At 45.6% G+C, this 15,124-nt stretch overlaps 1 long non-coding RNA gene across 2 annotated transcripts; it reads left to right on the forward strand.

Moving 5' to 3' along the window:
• Window positions 1-68: 68 nt before the first annotated feature.
• On the forward strand, window positions 69-9,446 carry LOC142072537 (uncharacterized). Of its 2 annotated transcripts, XR_012668950.1 has the most exons (4): window positions 69-327; window positions 3,625-3,759; window positions 4,411-7,867; window positions 8,381-9,446. It is a non-coding gene; the product is annotated as an uncharacterized LOC142072537 (long non-coding RNA). The 2 variants fall into 2 exon arrangements; XR_012668949.1 differs by having other exon boundaries at window positions 131-327; window positions 4,411-9,446.
• Window positions 9,447-15,124: the final 5,678 nt, after the last annotated feature.

Below are 15,124 nucleotides of genomic sequence, written 5' to 3' on the forward strand. Positions count from 1 at the left end.
CCCGCCCCCACGGCCGCCTGGACGTGCCGCTGCGGACCGGCCGGCGCACTCCACGCTGGGAGTTGTAGGACCGAGGCGAAGAGGAACTGCGCGCTGGAGCCTGGGAGCTCCCTCTGCTGGTCGAGTTCCTTCTGTGGCGGCTGACGTGGAAGTGACGCAAAAACAAGGCGGAGCTGTTCCCCGTCCAGTTTAAGCACGGTGGGCTTGGGTAGGCCGGCCGTAGCTCCAGAGACAAGGTGTCCAGCTGCTCCCTCTGCTTTGGGTGTCCTGGGACTGGGCTGTACCTGGAGCAGAGCGTTCCTGACATAAGAGAGGTGGAGAGACAGGGTGAGTGAGGTAATTTCTTTTATTGGCCCAACTTGTGTGGGTGAGAGAGACAAGCTTTTGAGCTACAAGCTCTTCTTCAGGTCTGGGAAAGGCAGGTCTATACTTACAGTTTTACAGCTGTGGTGCTTCAGTGAAGATGTTACTAAGCCGACAGGAGACTTCCTCACATGGGTGTAGTTAACTCACCTCCATGAGTGCTGGTAGCTATGTCGATGGGAGAAGGTCTCCCATGGGCATAGTGCTGTCTACACCAGGTTAGTATAACTGCATTGCTCAAGGGTGTGGATTTTTCACACCCCTAAGAGACGTATTTATACTGATTTAAGTGTATAGGGTAGACCTGGCTTTATAGTGTCCTGAATGCAAGGTAGACAGATTGTTTACCATAAATGATACATATTTCAAGGGACCACTCAAAGTGACATGGCCTGTTAGCACCCATCCAGTCATAGGGGGGAGGGAAGGAGGAGGGGAATGGAGAACTTGTTATAGTTTGTTGTAATAAATTATAAATTATTCAGTCAATGAGTTTTAGTGTCTTTAGTGATTTTTAGCAATGTTATGAATTTAAGCTCCCAGGCTTGTCTTTTGAAAGTGGTGTGCAGGTTTCCTTTGAGCAGTGGTCCTCAAGCTTTCTGTGGGAATAGCATATTCCTATTCCCAGAAGACTGGCGGGCGCCAGACACCCCGCCGCTGAAATGCCACTGAGAAGAGGCAGCGGCAAGAAGCGTCGCCACCGAAATGCGGCCGAGAAACGGCAACGCTTCTCGGCGGCATTTCGGCAGGTGGTTCTCCGGTGGCCGTGCTTGGCGGCGGCATTTCAGCGGCGCGGTGTCTTGTGGACGCACACAACTGCCCCAGCGGGCACCATTGCACCCGCAGGCATCACACTGGGGACCCCTGCCTTTGAGAATGAGGATTGATAGGTCAGCTATATGATTGATCTGTTAAAAGTGTTCACCCAAGGTGATCTGGTGTTCTTGTCTTTTATCGTTTTCCCGTGTGAGTTCATCTGAGAGCATAGTGATTGTCTAGTTATTGGGGCATTTAGTGCACTGCGTGAGGTACACCACCTGTTGTGATAGGCATATGTAGGACTTGGAAAGGTGTGTTATGTGGGGTGTTGCTCACTGAAGCAGAGGAGGTATGTCTATTTGCATCCGTTGTTCTGGCAGGGTCTTGTGCTACTTTGAGTTGATGTGTCCTGGTCTGTGGGCAGCTTGCTTCTGATGAGCTTGGCAAAGTTGGGGGTTGTTTGAAGGATAGAAGAGGGGGTTCAGGAAAGATTTCTTTCAGGATGGGATCCCTATTGAGTATGGGTTGTAGTTGTTTGATGATACTCCATATGGGTTCCAGAGTGGGATGGTAGATGACAATTAGGGGTGTGCGGTTGGAGGGTGTTTTATTTCTGTATTGTACTCTTGGGGTATTTGGGTGGCCTGCTCCATGATGTCATCTACTTCTCTGATGGAATGTCCTTTTTTGGGGAAGGCAGTTCCAAGTGTGTTAAGGTGTATATCGTGGACTTTCTCCTTGGAGCATATTGTCTTGTATCTGGTTAATGGCTGTAGGGAATAGATTTCTCTGTGTGTTTTGAGGTGGTGACTGGATCTCTGAATGCAGGTGTGGTGATCTGTGGGTTTATTTTATATAGTTGTCTGTAGGGTTCTATTGGTGAAGCTGATCATGATGTCCAGCAAGTTGATTGTTGGTCTGGGAGTGTTTCAGTGAGAGTTTAATGGACAGGTGGTGGTTGCTGAAGTAGTGGTGGAAATCTAAAAGGACGTTTAAGTCATCTGTCCAGAGGATAAAGATATCAATGATGTATCTCAGGTATATCTCGGGTTTTGTGATGCATGTGATTTTGTCCACTAGTGTAGTCAAGTGCTTAAAATACCGGACAGGGAGTCAGGACTCATGGTACTAGAGCTGGAGATAGAACCCAGAATTGCCAAAAGACCTATGGCAGAAGGAGGTCCTGCTCCCAGTGTTGGTGTCTGCAGAGTACAGACATGGCCTAGCAGTATGCTTAGAACTGTGATAATGTGAAGTTTTTTTCAATGGTAGTTTGAATCAACAGTTTTTTCAATGGAAGTTTTTTTCACATGGGAGGTGTAATTCCAAACTGGACCTTTTGGGGAGCTATTCATTGTATCTACTCCACGGCAGACCAGCACTATTCTGTGACAAAGGTAAAGGGGATGGAGCAGGAAAGACGACGCAGGGAGAAAAACACAGGGAGAGGCAGAGTCCGGTAAGGGTATCTCACTGTGACTAGAGGACTTCTCTCCTTGATTGCCTAAACTATTAGACAGCTAGGGAAACCCATTTCAAAGAGGATTCAGGACAAATCAAGGCTGAGAAGAGTTCTGTACAGAAAAGAGAACCCTGCCCAGGGAGATTAAGAAGGCATCAGAAGTCACTGTAAGGGGACAGTTATGATCTACTGAAATTATGTTCTTTTCAGAATAGAGTGCTGCTGTGCCTGTATGTTCCTATCAATCTTCCCTCTGTTCGTAGTACACCACTAATATAATTAATAATAATAATACTTGGAAATCTGCAGGAGTTAAGTATTTTACAAATGCAGCAAGTATTTTTCTCTTTATCCACATTTTACAGATGGAAAAACTAAGGCATAGAGATTTGCTCAAGGTCATTCAGCAGGTCATCACTGGCTTGAGTCCTAGTGTAGACAAAGTGCTAACGATATGTGCTTAGCAGAATTAAACAATACAGCAACTAGGCCTGTTCTACATACTATAGAGTTAGGTCGATGCAAAGGTTGATTGCAATCGATGCAATGTCAGTGCAAACCTGCACTGTTTACGTCTACTTTAGTGGCTTCTTGGAGATGTCCCACAGTGCCCCACCGTGACTGCTCTGGTCCCTGCTGCCCGGCAACCATGTACACAAGAACATGACCTTCCCTTTTAAAGCTCCACAAATTTTAAATTCCATTTTCTGTTTGCTCGGCCCAGAGCATTCACATAGCAGCTGACCATGCGGACTCCATGCTGCAAACGCTCTCCTGCCTGGAGTACACAGGAGGTGATGGATCTCCTGGGTCTGTGGGGAGAAGAGGCTGTGCAGGCACTGCTCTGATCCAGCCATAGAAATGTGGACACTGATGAGCAGATCACTCGGGGGATGTGGGAGAAGGGCTACAGGAGGGGATATGCAGCAGAGCCACGTGAAAATCAAGGAGCTGCAGCAGGCGTACCGGAAGGCAAACAGTCATGTTGGTGCAGAGCCGCAGACATGCCGCTTCTCTAAGGAGCTATATGTCATCCTCAGTGACAACACCCGCACCACCCCAAGGGCCCTGTGGATACTTCAGGGGAGTTGAAGGCACAGGCCACCATAGTGAACCCTGAGGATGAGGTGTTGGAAGAGGAGGCAGCGAGCTTGGTGCAGGGGAAGGAACCTCTGGTAAGTATGCAGTTTGCTTTGATATTGCTGGGACACATCTGTTCATTTACTCATTTTTAATCATGCTTTAAGAGGTAGTGAAATAACCAGTAGAGGTAGATTTGCTGTCTGCTTGCCAACAGTTAGGCAGAGGGGCCCTTGAAAAACAGATTGTTTATGTGCATTGGGATGGCCCTTGAATCTTCCATAGAGATCTCAAGGAAGCTTTCCTGGAGGTAGTCTGCAATCCTCTGACAAAAGGCTGCCTTATTTCTTCTGGCACAGTAGGACACTTTCCCATACCAGGCATCATTGGAGCACACAGGCTAGCAATATACGGATCCAGTCTGCAGCCAGATGCATGCAGGAGCTGTTCCCTTTCAGCCTCTGTTATCTTCAGGAATGAGATATCAGCTAAAGTCACCATTGTCTGTGGAAAATGCTACCAATATTCAGTTCAGTGGCTCTATCTGCATATATTTATGCCCATGAGGTCCACTCCAGTGTCCAGCTGTCCCCTCCACCTCCCGGTCGTCCTCACCATGACTGGGAATTCTGCTGTGTTCTATGAATCCCAAGCAGAAGTGAGAAAGTAGTGCTTGTTACTTGTGTGGATAAAGGGGGGAGTGAATGCACTCACAAAAGTATCTCTATCTATTGTTTCTTTTGCAGCTGCAGGTGTGGTCTTGAGGTTCTCTCCATCCACACCAGTGGAGTGGCTTAGTTAGGTAAGGAGAAGACAGAAGAGGACAAAGGAAGACATGTCCCAGGAGATCCTGCAAGCCTCTGGTGCTTTGGATACCAAGCAGAGGGCCTGGAGGATGACACTTGAGGACAGAATGGACAGGGATAGTGAGGACAGGAGAAACGGACAGCAAGAGATGATAGTGCTTCTCAGGGAGTAAACAGACATGCTCTGGTCTCTGACTGACCTACAAGCTCAACAGATCTATGCTCACCTCCCCCTGCAGCCAATAGAGAACTGCATTCTGGTACCTCTCTAAATGCCCTCCCCCCCAATCCACATGGTGTCCGGGGCCTGTGCAATACCCCTACCACTCCACCTGGGGGAGAGTGTTGTGAAATGGAAATGACTGTTCTTTCCCCTTCAAAGGTTCTTTTCCCTGTATTTATAAAGTTTTGTTCAGCTTTAAATATCTCTATTTGCATGGGTTCAGAGTAAGTCTATTTATGGAAACTTAATTAATCTTTATTAGTTCACAAGATATGGTGGCTGGGGTTGGCATCATTCACAGATACTAGCAATAGGTGCATTCACAGTATTATATTATGACACAGAATTCTCATTACAAGGTTCAAACTGGGGTGCAAACTAAAAAAATGCCAGGTGCAGCACACTAGAGCAATACGCATTTCTGTGGCTCATTGTTATAATGGTCCTTAAGTCTCCCTGAGCTGTATAGGCCCCCATTGTGATCTTCTTATAGCTCTGGTGTCTGGCGGCTCAAAATCAGCAGACAGCCATTCCGCCCCTGTGGAAACCTCTCCCCCTTTGCTTCACAAATATTATGAAGCACAAAGCAGGCAGCTATGACCGTGGGAATATTTTTTTTCACTGAGGTCTAATGTCATGAGTAGACAGCGACAGTGGCCTTTCAAATGGCCAAAGACACATTCAACTGTCATTCTGTACCTGCTGAGCCTATTGTTGAAGCATTCCTTGTTGCTGTCAGGGTAGCTGGTGTAAGGTTTCATTAACCTTGGGAGCCAAGGGTAGGCTGGATCTCCCAAGATCACTGTTGGCATTTCAACATCCCTTTTGGTAATCCTCTGGTCTGGAAAGAAAGTCCCTGCTTGCAGCTATTTGTACAGGCCTGTGTTCTTAAAGATGCATGTGTCATGCACCTTCCCTGACCTGCTCACATTGATGTAGGTGAAATGACCCTGGTGATCCACCAGCACTTACAATGCCATAGAAAAGTAGCTCTTTCTGTTGATGTACTCCATGGCAAGGTGGTTTGGTGCCAAAATAGGGATATATGTGCCATCTGTCACGCCACCGCAGTTAGGGAACCCCATTGCTGCAAAACCATCCACTATTTCTCAAACATTGCCCAGAGTCACCGTCCTTTTTAGCAGGACACAATTAATGGCCCTCCACTCTTGCATCACCACAACCCCCACGATGGATTTTCCAACTCCAAATTGGTTCCTGACTGATTGATAGCAATCGGGCATTGTAAGCTTCCACACAGCAATCACTACGCGCTTCTCCACGGTGAGTGCAGATCTTAATTCAGTGTCACGGTGTTGGGGGGAGCTCTGCACACAGTTCCAGGAATATGGTCTTCTGCATGTGAAAGCTCTGCAGCTGCTGCTTGTCATCCCATACCTGCATAACGATGTGATTCCACCAGTCAGTGCTTGTTTCCACCATGTGAATGCTAACAACCATGAATTGTTTCTTTCCATGACACACAACAGGGCAGCCTGCAAGGAATCATATTATTCCGTCTCACGACTCTGGAAATACTTCAGGATCAGGTGTCTTGTGTTCGTATCACTCATCACAATACTGTGCAGGATCCATGGTTCTCACAGAGATGGTGGACATGTGGGTTTGCAGGGCTTTTGGAAAGTGACATGAAACTTAATAGGATGGCCCTGGAATGACGGGATGGAGAAAACTGCATCATGGGATGTTGAACCCATGTTCCCAGTCTCCCCTGCATGACTCATTTGCCCCAATGAAGCATTGCAAACCCTTTCCAAAAGACCCTGCACTACATGGTGGTGAGTTGTACAGTAGGATAGCTATCATGATGCACTGCACTGATGCAAGTGCTGCACACTGCCAACACAAGGAGCGTAGTGTGGGCATGCAAAAGCGATTTAATTACTGCGGTGGCTGTATGTTGGCATAATTTCAGTTTACTTAATTTTGTAGTGTAGACATGGCCTAAATATTGACAGCCTTGTTGAGCCATAGGTAGTTGACCTGGCCATGCTCTGGTAAATTACATGGTAACTACAGTGAGACAAGGTGGGAGATAATGTCTTTTATCTTGGACCAACTTCTGTTGGTGGAAGGGCCAAGCTTTTGAGCATCACAGAACTCTTCCTCAGATTTAGAGAAGGAAACAAATGTCCAAGCAAAATACAAGGTAGCATAGATTGTAGAGCATAACGGGTTTCCAGCCTGTTGTACTTAATATGAATGGGCAAGTAACACCTTTACTGTCATAGGACAATGGAGGCTTATTCAGCTCATTGACATACTGAGTCAAATGCTAATGGTGGGATGTGAAATTAACATGAAAGAAGCACATAGGAAAAAACAGAACTGGAAAAAACTAAAACTATGGTTTGGGGGACTGTTTCTACAGGGTGCAGATGAACTCCGAGTTATTCCTCAGTCTATGAGGACAAGCTGCCAACAGGCTTGGTCTTAGTGAGAAGTGATATCAACCAAACTGGTTGAAAATGGGGGGGGAGGGGGAAGAACTTGAGGTAAATTTTCTTCTAGGAAACAGAAGAATGCTTTGTTAGTTAAGTTGATGCTCTAGAATCATCATGTTCCTATTACGCCTCTGGCGTTTAGGGCAGTGACGAAGCTCCTCTACTGTCTGTTTCTGGCAAGGCTTTCAATGGTTCCCCAGCTGTGCCCCAGGTTTTTCAGCTCAGCTTTCACAGCTCTTCACTATCTTGTTTTTAGACAGCCTTGTTTTTGCTTGCCTTCAGGTGTCCATCTTATTGCTACTCTGGTGATGGAATCAGTTTCCATCTGAAGCACATGACCGATCCATCTCCAGCACCTCCTGGCAATGATGGTGCTCAGATCCACTTGGCTGCGCTGTATCAATAGATCGTAGGTTTGAGATTGTTCTGGGCCAAAAGATACGGAGGATTTTTCTGAGGCAGGGTGTATGGAATGAAGACAGTTTGGACATGTCATATTTTCTCATTCCCCAGCATTCTGCACTATAAAGTAGTATTGAAAGTACGCAGCTCTGATAAATCTTGTTTGGTTTTGTTTTTTGATGATTTCCAGACAGTATTTAAGCTCCTGAAGGTGTTCCTGGCTTTACTGATTTTGTTCCAGATGTCCTGGCTTGTTCCACCGTCCTGGCTGATGGTGCTGCCCAAATATGTGAATGTTTCTACATTGGTGAGAACATAATCCTCTAACCGTACTGGTGACGGTGAGGCAATATTAAAGGTCATGATATGTCTTATTGCGGTTGATTTTCAGTCCAATTTGCTGGCTGAATGCGTTGAGTCAAGTTGTCTTTTCTTGTATATGGTGTTGGGTATGTGATAGGAGACTGACATCATCTGCAAAGTTCAGGTCTTCAAGGAATGAGACGAGTGTCCATTTAATGTCTCTTGGCGTGTCTTCTGTTGTACACCGCATTATCCAGTGGATGGCAATGTTGAAGAGGATTGCAGACATGACACTCCCCTGACGTACTCCTGTTTTGACTTCAAAACTGAGCTCACTGTGATCAACACTGCATGTAAAGTTGAAATAGAAGCTTTTGATGATGTTGATTATACGGAAAGGAATTCCATATGCCCGCAGAATGTGCTATGGCTGGTCCTGTGAATGCTGTCAAAAGTTTATGAAATTTATGTAGAGTTGCCGTTGCCATTCTAAGCCCTGTTCTGTTATGTTTCGTAGAGCGAAGATCTGATCTGAGCATCCACGCCCTTTCTGAAAACCAGCTTGCTCTTTTCTGAGAATGCTATCAACTGCCTCTGATATACGTTGGACTATGATCTGACACAGTACTTTGCTTGGCACATATAAAAGTGTGATACCACACCAGTTATTACAATCACTGAGAGTTTCTTTCTTTGGCATCTTCACTATAATCCCATTGGTCCGCTCATCAACGGGCACTTTTTCCTGTTCCCAGACTGATGTAAATAGAGGGGCCAGAATGGATGCTGCTAATTTAGGATTTACCTTGAAAGAGTCTTCATTCAAGTTATCCTTGCCAAGAGCTTTCCCATTTTTTAAGGATTTGATGGCTTGAATGATCTCTTCCTTAGCTGGGGTGTGTGTTGATATCAAGATCTTCTTCTGCCTCCTGGATGTTTTCTTCCTCGTTAAGTGGCTCCCTGTTCAGCAATTCTTTGAAATGCTCTGTCCAGTGCATTTCTTGTTCTTTTTTGGTTTTTAGTAGGTGGCCTTGTTTGTTCCTGATGAGTGTTTGTTGGTGTCTGCCGTTTAGCACTGATAAGCCACTTTGTAGACTGTTCCTTTTTCACCATGAGCAGCTGAATTCTCTGCTTGTGTTGCCAGATCATCAATATAATGCCGTTTGTCTGCTCTCACAAGGCATTTGACCTCCTGGTGTGCCTTGCTATACTGCTCGTGGTATTTTTCCTTTAGCTTCTGGGATTTTGTGCCTAAAACTTTTTTTTTTTCAGGGCTCGTCTGTTCCTATGGCATTCCATGTGCCGAGTGTAATCCACCCCTTCCTTCTCTTCTGCCTGTAGCCGAGACAGGCTTCACTGCTCTGTTTATAAATTGCTGTTACTTTGTCCCACTTCCTGCTGATCTCATCTACATTCCCCTCCTCTTCATAAAGGTCTCCAAGTCCTTGAAACCTGTTCTTTAACTGCAGAATGAAGGCTTTCTGTGCTCTAGAAAGCATGTTATAATTGTATTTGTTCCCAATATTCTTACTCATCGCTTGAATCTCTGTTCTTTGATAATAAACGTTCTTGTTTTCACTGTATCTACGTGCTGCATGTTCAGTGAAGCTATGTTCTAAGGTAAGTAAGCTGCAGTGTTTGTTTGGGAACACAGGACTGGTGTCGCTATGAGTGTTCAGTAGTTAAGGGGCTAGACACTACACTGAACACGGAGGACTCTGCTGTTGGTGCATATCTATTGTTAACTTGTATGGAGAGAGGCTGCGGAGGCCTGGAAGGTAGTTCTTGAATTGATAGAGGCTAGTGTTTTCAGGGAGCTGATCCACAGCAGGCAGAGACAAAATTTCCTCACACTAAGAGCAGGTGGTGGTGAGGTACCTCACAACCCTTGGTACCTTTGGGGAATGTCACAGAGCCCCAAACACAAGATTATTCCCTGCTTGAAGTCATAAGCACCAGGAGCCGAAGACAAACAATATTAGTGTCATTTGAATATGCTTAGTAATAAAGGGATAAAATATTTTGACAAAGTTTTTCCCTGTGCTGCAGCACCTTTTTCAGGTAGTTCTTGGGTTTAGACAAAACTGTACAACAAAGCCAAGGTAATTCATAAAAAAGCAACAACAGAAATTAAAGGACTGGAGGAAATGGTTTATGGAGAATGAGAAAACAATGGTCATGTGATTAAAGCACTGGATTGGAATTTGGGAGAACTGGTACTTCCCTACCTCACAGGCTATAGTACAGTGGTTCTCAAACTTTTGTACTGCTGACCCCTTTCACTCAGCAAGTATATGAGTGTGACCCCCCCCCTTATAAATTAATAAATACTTTTTTTATATATTTAACACTATTATAAATGCTGGAGGCAAAGTGGGGTTTGGAGTGGAGGCTGACAGCTCGCAACCCCCCTAGTAATAACCTTGTGACCCCCCTGAGGGGTCAGGACCCCCAGTTTGAGAACCCCTGCTGTAGTACTTCCTACCTCTCGGCCTCACAGGGGTATTGTAAGGCTAAATTAAATATTTTAGAGAAACCCAGATACTACAGGGGTGGGGAGTCTAATAGCTAGATCTAATTATAGATTGGCCAAACTGACCAGTGGGGTGGTCAATAATATGCAAACTGTTGACAAGTATTGGGAGGGGCTGAATGGCAAGGATGGAATCATTTAGGGTGGTGCAAGGGGTTCAAACTACGAATAGAATAAAAATAAGTAAGGAAATACTTCTTGATCATGGTTTTAGTTTTCAGAGTTGGCGAAGCCATTATAACATTTGACTGGAGAATATTCTGTGGGAAACCATTTTGCACTAGCCCACAGGGCATGGTCTAGATCAGTGGCTCGCAACCTTTCCAGAGGAGGATACTGTCCCCCTTTCAGGAGTCTGATTTGTCTTGGGTATGCCCAAGTTTCACCTCACTTATAAACTACCTCACTTATAAACTTCCGTCGAATTGTGGAAGTCAACGAATGGCTACGCAGGTGGTGTCGGAGAGAAGGCTTTGGATTCTTTGACCATGGGATGGTGTTCCATGAAGGAGGAGTGCTGGGCAGAGACGGGCTCCATCTTACGAAGAGAGGGAAGAGCATCTTTGCCAGCAGGCTGGCTAACCTAGTGAGGAGGGCTTTAAACTAGGTTCACCGGGGGAAGGAGACCAAAGCCCTGAGGTAAGTGGGAAAGCAGGATACCGGGAGGAAGCTCAGGCAGGAATGTCTGTGAGGGGAGGGCTCCTGCCTCATACTGAGAATGAGGGGCGATCAACAGGTTATCTCAAGTGCTTATATACAAATGCACAAAGCCTTGGGAACAAGCAGGGAGAACTGGAGGTCCTGGTGATGTCAAGGAACTATGACGTGATTGGAATAACAGAGACTTGGTGGGATAACTCACATGACTGGGGTACTGTCATGGATGGTTATAAGCTGTTCAGGAAGGACAGGCAGGGCAGAAGCACTGTATGTAAGGGAGCAGTATGACTGCTCAGAGCTCCGGTACGAAACTGTAGAAAAACCTGAGTGTCTCTGGATTAAGTTTAGAAGTGTGTGCAACAAGAGTGATGTAGTGGTGGGAGTCTGCTATAGACCACCGGACCAGGGGGATGAGGTAGATGAGGCTTTCTTCCTGCAGCTCACGGAAGCTACTAGATCGCATGCCCTGATTCTCATGGGTGACTTTAATTTTCCTGATATCTGCTGGGAGAGCAATACAGCGGTGCATAGACAATCCAGGAAGTTTTTGGAAAGCGTAGGGGACAATTTCCTGGCACAGGTGCTAGAGGAGCCAACTAGGGGGGGCGCTTTTCTTGACCTGCTGCTCACAAACCGGGTAGAATTAGTGGGGGAAGCAAAAGTGGATGGGAATCTGGGAGGCAGTGACCATGAGTTGGTTGAGTTCAGGATCCTGACGCAGGGAAGAAAGGTAAGCAGCAGGATACGGACCCTGGACTTCAGGAAAGCAGACTTCGACTCCCTCAGGGAACGGATGGCCAGGATCCCCTGGGGGACTAACTTGAAGGGGAAAGGAGTCCAGGAGAGCTGGCTGTTTTTCAAGGAATCCCTGTTGAGGTTACAGGGACAAACCATCCCGATGAGTCGAAAGAATAGTAAATATGGCAGGCGACCAGCTTGGCTTAATGGTGAAATCCTAGCGGATCTTAAACATAAAAAAGAAGCTTACAAGAAGTGTAAGGTTGGACATATGACCAGGGAAGAGTATAAAAATATTGCTCGGGCATGTAGGAGTGATATCAGGAGGGCCAAATCTCACCTGGAGCTGCAGCTAGCGAGAGATGTCAAGAGTAACAAGAAGGATTTCTTCAGGTATGTTGGCAACAAGAAGAAAGCCAAGGAAAGTGTGGGCCCCTTACTGAATGAAGGAGGCAACCTAGTGACAGAGGATGTGGAAAAAGCTAATGTACTCAATGCTTTTTTTGCCTCTGTCTTCACTAACAAGGTCAGCTCCCAGACTGCTGCGCTGGGCATCACAAAATGGGGAAGAGATGGCCAGCCCTCTGTGGAGATAGAGGTGGTTAGGGACTATTTAGAAAAGCTGGACGTGCACAAGTCCATGGGGCCGGACGAGTTGCATCCGAGAGTGCTGAAGGAATTGGCGGCTGTGATTGCAGAGCCATTGGCCATTATCTTTGAAAACTCGTGGCGAACCGGGGAAGTCCCGGATGACTGGAAAAAGGCTAATGTAGTGCCAATCTTTAAAAAAGGGAAGAAGGAGGATCCTGGGAACTACAGGCCAGTCAGCCTCACCTCAGTCCCTGGAAAAATCATGGAGCAGGTCCTCAAAGACTCAATCCTGATGCACTTGCATGAGAGGAAAGTGATCAGGAACAGCCAGCATGGATTCATCAAGGGAAGGTCATACCTGACTAATCTAATCGCCTTTTATGATGAGATTACTGGTTCTGTGGATGAAGGGAAAGCAGTGGATGTATTGTTTCTTGACTTTAGCAAAGCTTTTGACACGGTCTCCCACAGTATTCTTGTCAGCAAGTTAAGGAAGTATGGGCTGGATGAATGCACTACAAGGTGGGTAGAAAGCTGGCTAGATTGTCGGGCTCAACGGGTAGTGATCAATGGCTCCATGTCTAGTTGGCAGCCGGTGTCAAGTGGAGTGCCCCAAGGGTCGGTCCTGGGGCCGGTTTTGTTCAATATCTTCATAAATGATCTGGAGGATGGTGTGGATTGCACTCTCAGCAAATTTGCGGATGATACTAAACTGGGAGGAGTGGTAGATACGCTGGAGGGGAGGGATAGGATACAGAGGGACCTAGATAAATTGGAGGATTGGGCCAAAAGAAATCTGATGAGGTTCAATAAGGATAAGTGCAGGGTCCTGCACTTAGGATGGAAGAATCCAATGCACCGCTACAGACTAGGGACCGAATGGCTAGGCAGCAGTTCTGCGGAAAAGGACCTAGGGGTGACAGTGGACGAGAAGCTGGATATGAGTCAGCAGTGTGCCCTTGTTGCCAAGAAGGCCAATGGCATTTTGGGATGTATAAGTGGGGGCATAGCGAGCAGATCGAGGGACGTGATCGTCCCCCTCTATTTGACATTGGTGAGGCCTCATCTGGAGTACTGTGTCCAGTTTTGGGCCCCACACTACAAGAAGGATGTGGATAAATTGGAGAGAGTCCAGCGAAGGGCAACAAAAATGATTAGGGGTCTGGAACACATGACTTATGAGGAGAGGCTGAGGGAGCTGGGATTGTTTAGCCTGAAGAAGAGAAGAATGAGGGGGGATTTGATAGCTGCTTTCAACTACCTGAAAGGGGGTTCCAAAGAGGATGGCTCTAGACTGTTCTCAATGGTAGCAGATGACAGAACGAGGAGTAATGGTCTCAAGTTGCAGTGGGGGAGGTTTAGATTGGATATTAGGAAAAACTTTTTCACTAAGAGGGTGGTGAAACACTGGAATGCGTTACCTAGGGAGGTGGTAGAATCTCCTTCCTTAGAGGTTTTTAAGGTCAGGCTTGACAAAGCCCTGGCTGGGATGATTTAACTGGGAATTGGTCCTGCTTCGAGCAGGGGGTTGGACTAGATGACCTTCAGGGGTCCCTTCCAACCCTGATATTCTATGATTCTATACTTGCTTACAAAATCAGCACATTTGCATAAAAATACAAAAGTGTCAAAGCACATTACTGAAAAATTGCTAATTTTCTCTTTTACCATATAAATATAAATCAATTGGAATAGAAATATTATTATTACATTTCAGTATATAGAGGAGCATAAACAAGTCATTGTATGAAATTTTAGTTTGTACTGACTTCACTGGTGCTTTTTATGTAGCCTGTTGTAAAATGAGGAAAATAGCTAGATAAGTTGATGTACCCCCAGGAAGACCTCTGCATACCCCTGGTTGAGAACCACAGGACTAGATCATTTAACAGGTCTTCCTTTAGTTTTGGTTTTAGCTGGAGGAGATTCAAGCCAATCTGGACATGATTAAAGCACTCATCTCTACAGTATCGCCTCACCAATCTCTACCTTTACTTATGGATAACTTCTCTGCTCAGGCATCAATGCACAAAAGCTCAAAGCATCAGGCCCTTAACTGTTATTTTGTCAGAAAAGTAAATATGGATCTCTTTGAAAGATGTAGATCAGAGCTAGCTCCTTTGGGCATGATGGGGAGAATCTAGGGTAGCTAACAGGCCAGCCAACATAGGTCTGTTAATTTAGGTTTATGTTAAATTCTTCTAATAGTTGAGCTAATGGATTTTAAGGCTTATATAACAGTAGCTCTTTTGAAAGCAAAGATTCCCTTAGTTCAATAGGATTGAGTTTTAATATTTGGCTACCACAACAGAAAGCTGTCCCATTCCACTGTCTACAAGAGTGATTTTTTTGCTAGTCTGAAACAATCACACCTGCATTCCGACTTCTAAAAAAGTCATTTTAGTTCAAATTGGTTCTTTCCCAGCAATTATAAATAGTTAGCCTCCTTTATTCATGACTTCCAGTGTGGTAATTTGGCTGAAATAAACAAGCAGTCGCTAAGATTAAATTGGATGGGTACAATACAGAGGAATAAACGCTTTTCTAAACTAAGCTCATTAGAGGTAGCACTCTAAGGTGTCTTCTTTCTCCCTAATGTGCAAGCATGCATTGCATCTACTGTCTTCTGCTCTATTCATTTAGTATTAAATGCAGCCTTCTCCCCATTTCCCAACTTGCCATAACCCACATGATCTAAAGCCTTTGACTGAAATAAAGAAAAAAAAAACCCAGTTGAGG

This window comes from Caretta caretta, chromosome 6 (genome assembly GCF_965140235.1).
Source record: "Caretta caretta isolate rCarCar2 chromosome 6, rCarCar1.hap1, whole genome shotgun sequence".
NCBI lineage: Eukaryota > Metazoa > Chordata > Testudines > Cheloniidae > Caretta > Caretta caretta.